Raw genomic sequence first — 14,130 nt, 5'->3', positions numbered from 1 at the left:
CCTGCACAGATATCTGTGCACCACAAGCAAGTTTGGTGACTACAGAGTCCAGATGAGGACATCGGATCCCCTGGGTGCTCTGAATCAACCTGGGGCCTTTTCAAGGACAGCAAGTGCTCTTAATCACTGAACCATCTCCAGTCCCCCTTTTCATTAAACTTTTTTCTGACTACATGTAAGCATACTTAAAGGGCCATAACAGGCTGTCAGTCTTCTCTCAGAGATCAGGCCTCAATTTCAGTTTCCTGAGACTGAGCAAGCAGTTTCTGGGAGGGCCGTGAACAAAAGACATAGTCCTTGCAGTAGCTCCCTTTCTGCACGTACTCTGACTGCTCAAAGTTCAGCCAGATGTTTACTGTCTGGGACTCCTCACCAACTAAGAGTTATGTGCATGAGTCAAGGACAGAGCCTAGACCACTGAGCCAGCCCCCACAGTCAGTACGTGCTAGGCCAGCCAGCCCCCATGTCAGCTCAAGGACAAAGCCTGGGACTTGTGCTGGACTGGCCCCAAAATGATCATTGTAACCCCCAACCAGTAAATTCAAAGGTTACATACCCTCACCCAATTAAAAGAGAACAGAGATAAAAATAAACCAATCCGAGTTGCACCTGTGCAAAACTTCCAACCACCCCCAACCGCCCTGAAGGGCTTGCGGTTTTTGCTTTAAAAAGCTAGCCTCACAAAGAGAGAGCAACTCCTCCTGCCTCACTGTATTGGGTGTAGGAACGAGTTCCCTGCCTAGACTTGTATCTACTGAATAAACATTGCTGTTGCATTCTGGACATCCGCAGTCTTCAGTGGTCTCTTTGGGGTCATGATCTGGGTATAACATTTGGTTCCCTCACTGGGAACCCCAGAGACCCCACTGGGACCCTCAAGGGTCCAGAGGTTCATTGTCATCTACCATTAAGAGTGCTCTCTGTCTTGTCTGTGTCTCCATGTTGTTACTTTTGCTTTGTACCGGTCGACCGATTTGTACTTTGCAAGGCTCTCACTGGGACAGATGTATCTAGACAGGGAACCTGGAGGGAATGAGAGACGGCTCGTTCCCCAATTTGGGAAAGGGACCCCCTGGTCCTGAGCCATTTGGGGCCATCTCAGAGGTGACCATTTGGTTTCAGGAGACTCCTCCAGGGAGTGCTCAGAAGAAGCCTCTACTGAGCATTCAACGACCATTAGGAGCATCTTTGGGTATCTTCCCCCATGGTGGGAGGAAGTGCCACTTTGTATTTTGGTCCTGGGAAATTGTCAGAGTCATTTTGTGGTGTTTTTTTTTTTTGTGTGTGTGTATGTGTTTTATTGTGGTCATTGTTACTTTACTCTCTCCTTCTCTTCCAAGAAAGAAGGTATATGTCTGACTAACGGGGATGTAGAAGCCCCCTGATGTCTGTTTGATCAAGGACAGAAATCCTCGAGTCTGGATTGTTTTTGGTGTGATTGAGCCTGGAGGGTCACTCCCCCCAAAGCACATCAGGCCGTCATTGTTCTTGGAGCTTTGTTGGTTGTCTCGTTGGGGCAAAGTTTTTTTTTTTGTGTGCCCTTGGTCTTGTGTGTAGTGTGTTAACTGTTCTCATTGTTGACTTGACTGTGATGGATGCTATGGAGCAGTCCCCTTCTTCTCCACTAGACCTTTGCCTAGCCCACTGGAAGGATGTGCGAGCCACAATAGAGAGAACTGGGTCCCCCCTCCACCACCACTGAACTGAGACAAACAGGTAGCTCCTGCCAGGTGGGGCTTGCATACTGCAACAGGGTTTGCTAGCTGTGAATGAGGCCATCGTCTCAGTGCTGATGTACCAGTACTTGGATTGTCTGTGTAAATGTTATTTGTTTCTGTCTTCTAACCTCCCTTATTTTCCTAAAAGAGAAAGAGAGAGAGGCATAACAAAGGCCACCTTCCTCCCTCCCTAGCTCTCTTGCTCTCAGGACTGCAGCCAGCCAGCTGCTCTCACGAGGGTGAGGTGTATGCTCTCGGTACAGGCGGGCAAAGATGGGAGCTTTGGACAGGGCAATGGGGACTGTCTGCAATTGACAAAAACTGTGTGAACACCGAACAGAGAATCTGACTTTAGTCAGAGGAGTTAACAAAAACTTTTTTTTCAGGAACACTGACAGCCAAGGACGCTCTCTATGCCCACTGCTCCCCATCCCTTCCTTCCTAAGCCAAGTTCTTCACTGCGATAACTTCAAGGTCTCTTCTGTAAGCCAGCAACTTCTCTTGTTAACCCTTCTCTGTCCTGATATTGCTTAAAAAAGAAATGTTAAATTACCAGTTCAAGATACTGGGAAAATTATGCTTTTGTTTCCACAGGAAAAAAAATTTACATGGGTCTTGGTCATTTGAGTTCAATGGGTTACAAATACTTGCCATCATTTAAGAGAATTGGTTTCAAATTATTGTTGGTTAAGAGAAAAATTTAAATAAATGATTTTCTGGTTTGAGAAAACAGTTTATGAAGTAAAAAATTAAAGGCTTAAGCGTGTCATGAGGGTTTGAATATATGATATTTTGGGTCTGAGCAAATAGTTTGAGGTAAAAAAAAATAATGGAACTTTAAAGTCTAACTTTAAAGTTTAAGTTATAAGGTTTAAATATAGATAAAATTTATATAGGATATAAGATGTAAAGATTTTAGATATGAGAATATAAAAAGAATGTTTTGGGAAGAAGGAAAGTATGTAAAATGTAAGTTATTGGAATGTGTAAAAGCAAGTTATAAAGGTCTGAGGATAAAAAGGCTTAAATAGGCCGGGTGGTGGTGGCGCACGCCTTTAATCCCAGCACTTGGGAGGCAGAGGCAGGCGGATCTCTGTGAGTTCGAGGCCAGCCTGGACTACCAAGTGAGTTCCAGGAAAGGCGCAAAGCTACACAGAGAAACCCTGTCTCGAAAAACCAAAAAAAAAAAAAAAAAAAAAAAAAGGCTTAAATAGTGATTAAAAAATGACTTAAGATATATAAAAAAAATGAAACATGTTTCAGATTTCTTTCTCTTGCTATTCTGCTGTTACATTGAGACTCCAAAGGGTCAAAGTTTTAAAAATGTCTGTCTACTCTGCAGGTATGAATGAAAATGTGGCCACATGTATGTTTGGTTTTGAATGTCTGAGTTTGCATGTCCTTTGTGTTAAGGAACACAAGTTAATACTAGTCATCTGGCTATCCAGATACTAGCTTAAAGCTTAAACTGTTCTATTTAAATAAAAAAAAAACTGAGAGGTATATTTGACTAATATATCTATAGGAGAACAAATTGGCCTGGTTATTGTTACCAAACTTAGAGATGTTTTCAAGATTAGGCCTAGATGTGTTTGGCTCAGATATATTTAATAGATAATGGTCCTCAAACCTGTCAAAGATCTGATGAATATGGCATTTACATTATTTGATAAAAAGCTTACTATAACAAACAGAGACTCCAAGCTCCCCAGCTCCTAGCAATGACTCCCAAGGTCTCCAAAGAAGATATGGAACAATGACAAGAAGACGCTCTGACTTAACACCTGCTGCCAGGGATCTGGCCCAGAATGGACAAATGAAACACTGACAAGATAAGATCAGTCTTTACCAAGTTGCTCCTCCACAGGGAAAATTTCATGTTATGGGCCCAGCAGCCAAGACTGGTGCTGTCCTGACACCTGTCCTGCCAAGGCTATGAAGACTACAGGAGCCTGGGATGATGGAGGTCTGGGCAATGGATAGTCTCTGTTGCTGTTTAAATAGATTTAAAAGTCTGCACTCAGGTAAAATTTATCCTTCTCAGATCTTTGATGACATTGATGACTGAACTAGCTATGACTTTGTCAGCTTAGTACCAGAGTCTTCCACGAGGTTGCAGCCACCTTATTAATTGATTGATCAATGAATTAATTAATTAAAGCTAATAAGCCTCTTAAAAAAAGATAAACAGGTTCTGAATATAGACTTACAGATGCTTTTCATTGGGCCAAAGACATTTTAGTCCAATCTATACCTGGCTCTCTAGATAGAAAAGACAGTGTGGATTTCAGGGCAAATTAATAATACTACAATTACTGAAACTATGGGTCTAAAAGTTCCAAATAAGTTCATAAGTTTTAACTCCTGTTCCTAGTTTATATCTGTCTCAACAGGTTTCCACTTGGCTGACAGATACATCCAAGCATCATTTGCTGGTGACAACCTACTGCAAATGACTGTGAGCCCTGAACTTGCTGAAAGCTGATATGGACCAATTCAGCCGATATACATACCATCTCTTTAGTTGGTCAATAAAACGTTCCCTCTTGGCCGGGCGGTGGTGGCGCACGCCTTTAATCCCAGCACTCGGGAGGCAGAGCCAGGTGGATCTCTGTGAGTTCGAGGCCAGCCTGGGCTACCAAGCGAGTCCCAGGAAAGGCGCAAAGCTACACAGAGAAACCCTGTCTCGAAAAACGAAAAAAAAAAAAAAAAAAAAAAAAAAAAAAAATAAAACGTTCCCTCTTGTCTTTAACTAACATTCTGGCTTTCCAGGGCCCTGACAACAATGTCCCAATGTCAGCAGGAAATAATTACAGAAGAGAAAACATCGCCCTTGTTTTCCCTCCTGAAATGTTAGATCAAAAGGGAATTTCTTGTCATAGGGAACCTGAGATAAAGTAATAACTGGTCCCCATTCTCATTTCCAAGTTCCTTCAGGATAAGGAACTCTGTCAGCCATCACAGGGCTTTTGGCCCTTGTGCTTCTGCTAATTACTGTTGACTCTTATATCACTGATGTCTTAACTAAATGATGATTCGTGTTTGGGTACCACTAAACTGAGGATGCTAGAATCCCAATATCCACCCCTGAACCCATGACACACTTGCAGATGGCAAAAACTGAATAAGGGGAAGCTCACTTTGCCATTGATAATGGAAAAACTCTTATGTTCTGGTCCAATTAGTCTCCGATATGATCTACTACCCTGGTGATAAAGTCTTTTACCAAAAAGAAACATCTCCAAGATTGGAAATGATACACAACTCAAGGGGGGAATGAAAGGACCATAACAGGCTGCTCAGTCTTCTCTCAGAGATCAGGCCTCAATTTCAGTTTCCTGAGACTGAGCAAGCAGTTTCTGGGAGGGCCGTGAACAAAAGACATAGTCCTTGCAGTAGCTCCCTTTCTGCACGTACTCTGACTGCTCAAAGTTCAGCCAGATGTTTACTGCTGTGGGATGTTCTGTATGTCAAATGTGTTGCTGATTGGTCAATAAATAAAACACTGATTGGCCATTGGCTAGGCAGGAAGTATAGGTGGAACAAGGAGGAGAATAAAGCTGGGAAGTGGAAGGCTGAGTCAGAGAGACACTGCCAGCCACCTCGATGACAAACAGCAGGTGAAGATGCCGGTAAGCCACGAGCCATGTGGCAAGGTATAGATTAATAGAAATGGATTAAATTAAGCTGTAAGAACAGTTAGCAAGAAGCCTGCCACGGCCATACAGTTTGTAACCAATATAAGTCTCTGTGTTTACCTGGTCGGGTCTGAGCGGCTGTGGGACTGGCAGGTGAGAGAGATTTGTCCTGACTGTGGGTCAGGCAGGAAAACTCTAGCTACAGTTTACTGTCTGGGAGCCCTCACCAACTTAGAGTTATGTGCTCAAAGTTCAGCAAGATGTTTACTGTCTGGGACCCCTCACCAATTTAGAGTTATGTGCATGAGTCAAGGACAGAGCCTAGACCACTGAGCCAGTCCCCATAGTCAGTACATGCTAGGCCAGCCAGCCCCCATGGCAGCTCAAGGACAGAGCCTGGACCACTGAGCCAGCCCCCACAGTCAGTACGTGCTAGGCCAGCCAGCCCCCATGGCAGCTCAAGGACAAAGCCTGGGACTTGTGCCAGACTGCCCCCAAAATGATAATGGTAACCCCTGACCAGTAAATTCAACGGTTACATACCCTCACCCAATTAAAAGAGAACAGAGACCTTCAAAAATAAAAATAAGCCGGGCAGTGGTGGCGCACGCCTTTAATCCCAGCACTCGGGAGGCAGAGCCAGGTGGATCTCTGTGAGTTCGAGGCCAGCCTGGGCTACCAAGTGAGTTTCAGGAAAGGCGCAAAGCTGCACAGAGAAACCCTGTCTTGAAAAACCAAAATAAATAAATAAATAAATAAATAAATAAATAAATAAATAAATAAATAAAATAAAAATAAACCAATCCGAGTTGCACCTGTGCCAACCCCCAACCGCCCTGAAGGGCTTGTGGTTTTTGCCTTTAAAAAGCTAGCCTCACAAAGAATGAGCAACTCCTCCCTGCCTCACTGTATTGGGTGTAGGAACAAGTTCCCTGTCTAGACTTGTATCTATAGAATAAACCTTGTTGTTGCATTCTGGACATCCATGGTCTTCAGTGGTCTCTTTGGGGTCATGATCTGGGTATAACACATACAAGACACAGAACATTGCATTGTCTATTTAATAGGAAAATTTAAAAAAAACAATCTACTCAGAGATCACTGCTATTAACTAGGGTGGTATTTTATTTGTACTGAAATGTAATTTTAATTGTATGTTCATAAATAAAGTTGCCCGAGGGGGGGGCAGAGCTATTAGAGCCATAGCAAAAGCTGGGCGGTGGTGTTGCATGCCTTTAATCCCAGAACTTGGTAGGCAGAGCTAGGTAGATCTCTGTGTGTTCAAGGATACAGCCAGCATTGGAGACACACACCTTTAATCTCAATACCATAGAAGACCTGGAGAGCTGTACATACAGGCAGTGACGAGGCAGTCATGTGTTTGGGTTTACAACCAATGAGAAGGCAGAACAGAAAGTCTATATAAAGACAAACAGACAGGAAGTAGGTCTCTTTCGGAGAGGTCTTTTGGCTGAAGAGGCTAGCTTCAGCAGGAAGGGTAAGGCTCTTAGCTCTGATCTCTTGGCTTTCTTCTTTGCATTGGTTCTGTGTTTCTTATTTAATAAGACGGTTGGTTACATCTACAATTAACATTTTTATGTTACTCTACGGGCTTCTCTATTTTTAAGATTTCTTTCTTTTTTTATTTTATTTGATGTGTATGTTTGAGAGCCTGCAAGTATGTATGTGGCTGGGTGTGCACATTTGTGGCTGGTACCTATGGAGCTGGAAGAAGGCATTGGATCTACTGGAACTGGAGTTACAGGTAGCTGTGAGCCTCCTTATGGATGCTAAGAACCGAACCCAGGTCCTCTGAAAGAGCAACAAGTGCTCTTAACTGCTGAGCCATCTCTCCAGCCCAACTTTATGGACCTTTCTATACATTCACATGTATACTTATTCTAGCAAATTGGGGATATAATGTGTGCTTTTAGTTGACTGTTTGTCTCCACTTAATATCATAACATGGACTTTTTTCCCTGTAATTAAACACTTTGTGAAAATAAAATGACCTTTCTAAACATAAAACTATATGTAATACTATTCTACCACTATTTTGTATAAGCATGTATAAATATATATTTCTAATTACATACTTGATTGCATTTAGGTGTTTTCAAAGTAATCAACTTCATAATATATAACATTAATCCAATTAGCTTATGTGGGTTTGCAAATTCATACCATTTCCTCAGCAGAACTTGCCAGACAGACAATGTATGATAATTTCAGTGAAGTTTGTTACGTTGTTTTTCTAGAAAATATTTTCTAATTTGAGTATTTTAAATTTTGTCTAAATGTCTATGTAGTATATTTTATTTGTATGCATATGTCTTTGAGTGTTTTCTGTGTACCATGTACATATAGGAGCCCTCAGAGGTCAGAAGAGGGTGTCAAACCCTGGGACTGCAATCATAGACAGTTGCAAGCCACCCTGTGGGTACTGGGAACCGAACCTAGGTCCTCTTAACCACTGAGCCTTCTCTCCAACCCCTAAACTGAGATTGTTTTACTAGTGATGTACAACAGTGTATTCATCTCACCTAATCTAGCCAAATGAATTTTATTTTAAAAAATAAATACTTGCCCATTTGGAAGGCAAAAGATGACATGTTTATTAATCATCCTAATTGAGTGTGTGTGGAAGTAACCAACCGTCTTATTAAATAATAAACACAGAACCAATGCAAAGAAGAAAGCCAAGAGGTCAGAGCTAAGAGCTAAAACCTTACCCTTCCTCCTGCGGTGGTCCTACCTCTCCGAACCAGAGCTACCCCTGTGTTAAAGTCTTTATATAGAGTTCCTGTCCTGCCTTCTCATTGGTTGTAAACCCAACCACATGACTGCCTCGTCACGGCCTGTCTGTATAGGCCTCCAGGTCTTCTATGGTTGGTATTGAGATTAAAGGCATGTGTCTCCAATGCTGGCTGTATCCCTGAACACACAGAGACTTACCTAGCTCTGCCTACCAAGTGCTGGGATTACAAGCATATGCCACCACTGCCCTGCTTTCCTATGGCTTGCTAATAGCTCTGACCCCCGGGCAACTTTATTTATTAGCATACAAATAACTTTTTTTTTTTTTTTTTTTTTGGTTTTTCGAGACAGGGTTTCTCTGTGTAGCTTTGTGCCTTTCCTGGAACTCGCTTTGGAGACCAGGCTGGCCTCCAACTCACAGAGATCCGCCTGGCTCTGCCTCCCGAGTGCTGGGATTAAAGGCGTGCGCCACCACCGCCCGGCTACAAATAACATTTTAATACAAATAAAATATCACCATAAGTGTGTGTTTGATTATGAATGAGACTGAACAGTTTTCCTCTTTCCTGAGGGAGAATAAAATTTCAGTTAGAACTGCAGTTAGCTCAGGGCTTCGCATTGTAGACTTGTTTATGACAATATTTTCTCTTATTATGATTATACCATATACGAAATACAGTTCTGGTCCATCCTTGTTCCAATAATATAGCAGGGAATGCTATCATAAACCGAGTGTCTCAGAAAAATCCAGAAATTTTAAAAAATCAGAAAAATTTTTAAAAATCAGAAAAATTAACATATCAGATGGTCCTCAGGGGTATATTTAGTGTATAACTGTGTGATTTGTGGGTATGAAGCAAAACCACCTTATTTCATTCATTTGATGGAGATTTGCTGTGGCCAGCCACTATTCTAGACGTGAATGTAGTCACACTCCAGTCAGCCATGGCTCTGTGTTCCTGGAGCATGCATCCTCCTGCAGCTACAGTGACCAAGAGAGTTAAACAAATAAATCAAACACGTAGAATGTGATGTGTCGAAGGAAAATAAACAGGTCACTGCCGTGCTAGAAAACAGCATGAGATGGTCAGAGCCAGTTTCTCTAAGGTGACATTAGGGCTAACACCTAGGACGAGGGTTAGGTGGGAGTATGTCATCTGCAGGTTCATCTGCTAGAAACTGTCTCCAAAGGCGTGTGTAATGAATGTCTGTGGGGATCGGGCCTGCACTCGTCACTGACTTGGTTCATTTCAGGATCGTCTGCAAAGAGTGAACCTCAATTGGGAAAATGCCTCCAATCAAGCTGGCTTGTGAGCAAGCCTGTGGGGCGCTTTCTTGATTGATGACTGATATGGGAGGGCCCTGCTCACTGTGGGCGGTGCCATCTCCGGACAGGTGGTTCTGGGTTGTATGAGAAGCTGGGTGTGATGGCGTACACCTTTAATCCCACTACTTGGGAGGCAGAGGCAGGTGGATCTCTGTGAGTTCGAGGCCAGCCTGGTCTACAGAGTGAGTTCTAGGACAGCCAGGGCTACACAGGGAAACCCTGTCTTGAATAAAGGAAGGAAGGAAGGAAGGAAGGAAGGAAGGAAGGAAGGAAGGGAGGGAGGGAGGGTGGGAGGGAGGGAGGGAGGGAGGGAGGGAGGGAGGAAGGAAGGAAGGAAGGAAGGAAGGAAGGAAGGAAGGAAAGAAAGGAGGGAGGGAGGGACACACACACACACACACACACACACACACACACACACACACACACACAGACTTTAGCTCAGTCTGCTAACCTTAAACCCCCTTCCTCACGTAAACCCATTAAAGATTAGACCAGGGCCTTCAGGGACAAAATACTCTCAGAAGAGTGGCCATGTTGTTCTCTGTAAGTCACCCAAAACAGTGTTACGTGTAACCGATCAAGAAAGGCTTAGATTCAACCCTAAACAGTATGGAAAACCCACCATGAAGCAAAGCCTCTTCTGGGGGCCTCCTGTCCATTTACCCTGCTGTGGTGGGCAAATAGGTCACAATGAATTCACTGTACACACACACCAATCAGAGCTTCTCTCCTGCCTTGGAGGCCATACATTCAATCTCTGAGGGCTCCCATCCTTGAGAGGTAAACCTCACCCTCCTCACCCCCGGTGAGCGGGACTTACTAGGTCCAAAAGTCGCAGTTCTGATTACAGAGAGCTCAGGCTGCTGGTCTCAGCTTCTAGCCTCCTCCCTTCGCTCTGGGGAAGCAGAAACAGAGAACAGGAAATCCACCTCTCAGCCATGCGGTTCTCAAGAATCAACGCCCTCAAAGTGGGACACCTCTGGTTCCTGGATGCTAGTCTCATTTCTCTCTCTCTCTCTCTCTCTCTCTCTCTCTCTCTCTCTCTCTCTCTCTCTCTCTCTCTCTCTCTCTCTCTCTCTCTCTCTCTCTCTCTCTCTTTGTTTTTTCGAGACAGGGTTTCTCCGTGTAGCTTTGTGCCTGTCCTGAAACTCACTCTGTAGCCCAGGCTGGCATCGAACTCACAGAGATCCGCCTGCCTCTGCCTCCCGAGTGCTGGCATTAAAGGCGTGCGCCACCACCACCCGGCTCATTTCTTTCTCTTAAGGGCCACAGGGTGCTCCAGGGGTGTGTGCGGCCTCCTCACTCTGCTCCTTCCTGACACTCCCCTGCAGCCCTCCCCCAACCCCCATGCTAGGCTGGCCCCGCCCACCACCAGCACCACCAGCACCACCAGCACCACCAGCACCTGCATTTCTGCTTCAGGGTGGAGACTGTGCCTTCCTGACATGAAGCTTCCTTAGAGCCATGCAGGTCCTGCAGAAGTAATAACTAATGCCCTTATCAGTGGGAAGTCCTGATTTCTGATTGCCCGGGGATTCTGTTGAGCACCCCTAACCTGAAAATCTGAAATGTTCCAAAACCCAAATCTTTTGAGCATCAGCATGCCCCAGATTAGAATATTTCCCATTTTAAGATTTTTCACATTAGGAATGTTTGGCCAGTAAACTCTATGTAAATAGTATTTCTAAATACACCTCCCAACCCCTGAAGTCAGAAGCGCTTCTTGTCTGCATCCTTTTGGACACAGGAATGCTCGGTCTAGCAATGGAAGGTCTGCGCGTTGGGTGTAGGCGAAGAAGGTGGTTTTGAGGAGAGGGATGTGGTCAGCATGTCACAGGCAAGACTGTGCGAGTGGGTGGAACCGCTTAGCGTAGGAAACAAGCTTTCAGAGGAAACTGGAAAGGGTCCCCCCCTAGCCCCCACTCCTCCCACCCCCGGCAGCAAAAAAGGGGCGGGGTCTAGTCCTGGAATTTAAACAGAATCTGTTCCTCAGTTCCTAGGCAAAGGAGATCAAAGGAGGGAAGTTACAAATTTCTTAACTAAACTAGATAAACTCGGGTGTCTTTGGGCAAATCATTGACAGAATCATATGCTCCTATTACGTTTCCTGTCTACAATTTGCGCTCAGGAGAGAGCCATATTGCGCTGGTATCAGCTCTGTGTCCATGTAAGGCTTGGTGTGACTGACGTATGCTCATCATATCTTAGTCGATTTGATCAGAAATGAAAAGCCACGTTCTTTTTGAAAACAAAAGCTGGTAGTGACCACGGTTTGTTTGCTATTTCTCTTTAGAGCAGTGGTTCTCAACCTTCCTAACGCTGTGACCCTTTAATATACAGTTCCTCAGGTTGTGGGGACCCTCCCCACCATCAAATGATTTTGTTGCTTCTTCATAACTGTATTCTTGCTACGGTTATTAACCATAATGTAAATATCTGATATGCAGGATGGTCTTAGGCAACCCCTGTGAAAGGGTCATTCAACCCAAGGGGGTCACGACCCACAGGCTGAGAACTGCACAGCATGGGCTCTCCTGTGCTTTGTGTGTCTACTCACCCATCAGGGGAGGACTCCACACTCCCCCACGGTGAGAGACGGCACACCACCGTCCCTTCTGTTCTTAACGTGGAGAGAGCCTTTGTAATATTCAGCCCACTTTTTTTTTTTTTTGGCTGCTGTTGAATTATTCATTTGCATTTAATTTGTTTCTGTTTGGTTGGGGGTGGGTGTAGACAGGCCGCAGCACCTGTTAGAGAACAAGTAATAGGAGTCAGGTCTCTCCTTCCACCACGTGGACTCCAGGGTTTGAACTCAGATCACTAGGCTTGGCGGCAAGAGCCTTCACCCACAGAGCCATCTTGTCAACCCTCACAGCACACTCACTTGTATTAAAATTCCTAGGTCAGTGAACTTGAGATAGAATTTCAAAATTATCCTTAGGAAGATTACACCTGTTGGTCCACTTTACATATTTATGCCTGCATTTATTTGCTTGTTTTGAAATTGTTTTGAGACAAAGCTGAAGCCCAGGCTGGCCTTGAACTTGTGATCCTCCTGGCTGGCCACATTCATCCACATTTTAGAAAGCACTACCAGGGCCATACACCTGATGAGCAGGCAGTATTACTTCTTTCTGGATACCCAGCCCTTCTTTTCTCCTTCTGACTCCGAAGGAAGGAAGCCTGAGCCTGTGAGGAGCAGCAACTGTGTGGGGCTGAAGACTCTCAGTGGTTTCCATGGACTTCCAGTTACTCCTTTCAACCGTTTCCATCTTTTCTTAACAAATAAAGGAAAAGCCCTTTGCTGTTTGACTCTGGCATTCTGACTTTGGGTTCACCACCGTGCCCAGGACAGCGACATCATCCAATCAACAGTCCACGGAGGCTACTCTAATATACGTACTCACGTGCTTAATAGTATTTGGAAGAAAAGGGAAAGGCTGATATAACCATGGTCACTGGAGTCTCCATGACCATATGACGGCCTGGCTTTCTTCTTCATGGAGACAATGGCGGGGAGCAGAACATCATAGAGAGCGGATGTTAGTTCGGCCCCATAAGATGCATGCCTTTTCCTGCCTATTGATTTCGATGAGAGCTAAGGCCTGGGACATAGATGACATCAGAGCTAGTTGCCTCATTTCTCCCCCTGCTCCTCCGGATCACCTGATGGGATCACACTTCTCCACGTGGCCCTGAGACCTGTTCTAGCCAAATGGCATGTGAGCCATTTGTGTCCCCTCTGGAGTAAACCTTTTAGAGCTGGTATCAGCTGCATCAAGTCCCCTCCCCTCTCCCCTTGTGGCAGCATTCAGAGGATGGCTCCATCAGCCTGTGTTTTTGAGTGAGAACAGTTGAAGTTTCCCAGGATCAAGGTGAACATGCTTAGGAGATGGTTGCCGTCCCAGGGTAGTAGATCTCAGAGCATGGTCTTGGCCTCCTTGATTTTTATCTGAAAAGATAAGCCTCTGAATTGAACATGTCGCTCCTTATTAAGATCATTAACCAGAGGTTGTAAATCAACCCAGCTCTGTAGAAAATAGACTGAGCTGGATTGGGCATGTGAAGGTTGTACAGTGCCATGAAACTGTCAAAGTACTACTGTAGGAGTCACTTCCTCGAAGTTTCTGGGGCCGTCAGATTGCATCTCTCCCGTACAGAACAACCTTTCCTTCTCAGTCAGCTCTTCTCAGCGGCCCTTCCCATCCTGAAGGTGTCCCAGTTCTACCATTTAATCCACTGTGCTGCCATCTTACACTGTCGTGTCTGGGGCTAGAGAGATGGCTCAGTGGTTCAGAGCATGTACTGGTGTTGCAGAGGACCCAGGTTCAATGCCTTGACTACAAAAACGACCCATATTCCTGACGGCTACTCCTTTATCAATCATGGCTTTGGCCCACATCTGACCTTGACTTCTAGATAAGCTTAAGACACTTGGTCGTAGGGTTGTCCCCACTTCCTGACACAACCACTCCAACCTAAGGCCTTCCTTTTTTGGATAGGTCCCCAAACCACGCAACTTTTGGTTCTCATCTGTTTGCTCCTCTTCCTCAGGAAGTAATACCCTATGGGCTCCAGGTGTATTCCAGCTGTGTGTATTGGAGGTCGATGACTGCTTTCCCACTGTCTCCGAGGTTGCCGTGTGTGCTTTGTGAGACTTACTATATCCTCTCAACAGAGGAAGAACGGA

This window comes from Peromyscus californicus, unplaced genomic scaffold (assembly GCF_007827085.1).
Source record: "Peromyscus californicus insignis strain IS unplaced genomic scaffold, ASM782708v3 Scaffold_2__1_contigs__length_46816999, whole genome shotgun sequence".
Classification (NCBI taxonomy): domain Eukaryota; kingdom Metazoa; phylum Chordata; class Mammalia; order Rodentia; family Cricetidae; genus Peromyscus; species Peromyscus californicus.
Note: the sequence above shows the minus strand (reverse complement) of the source record.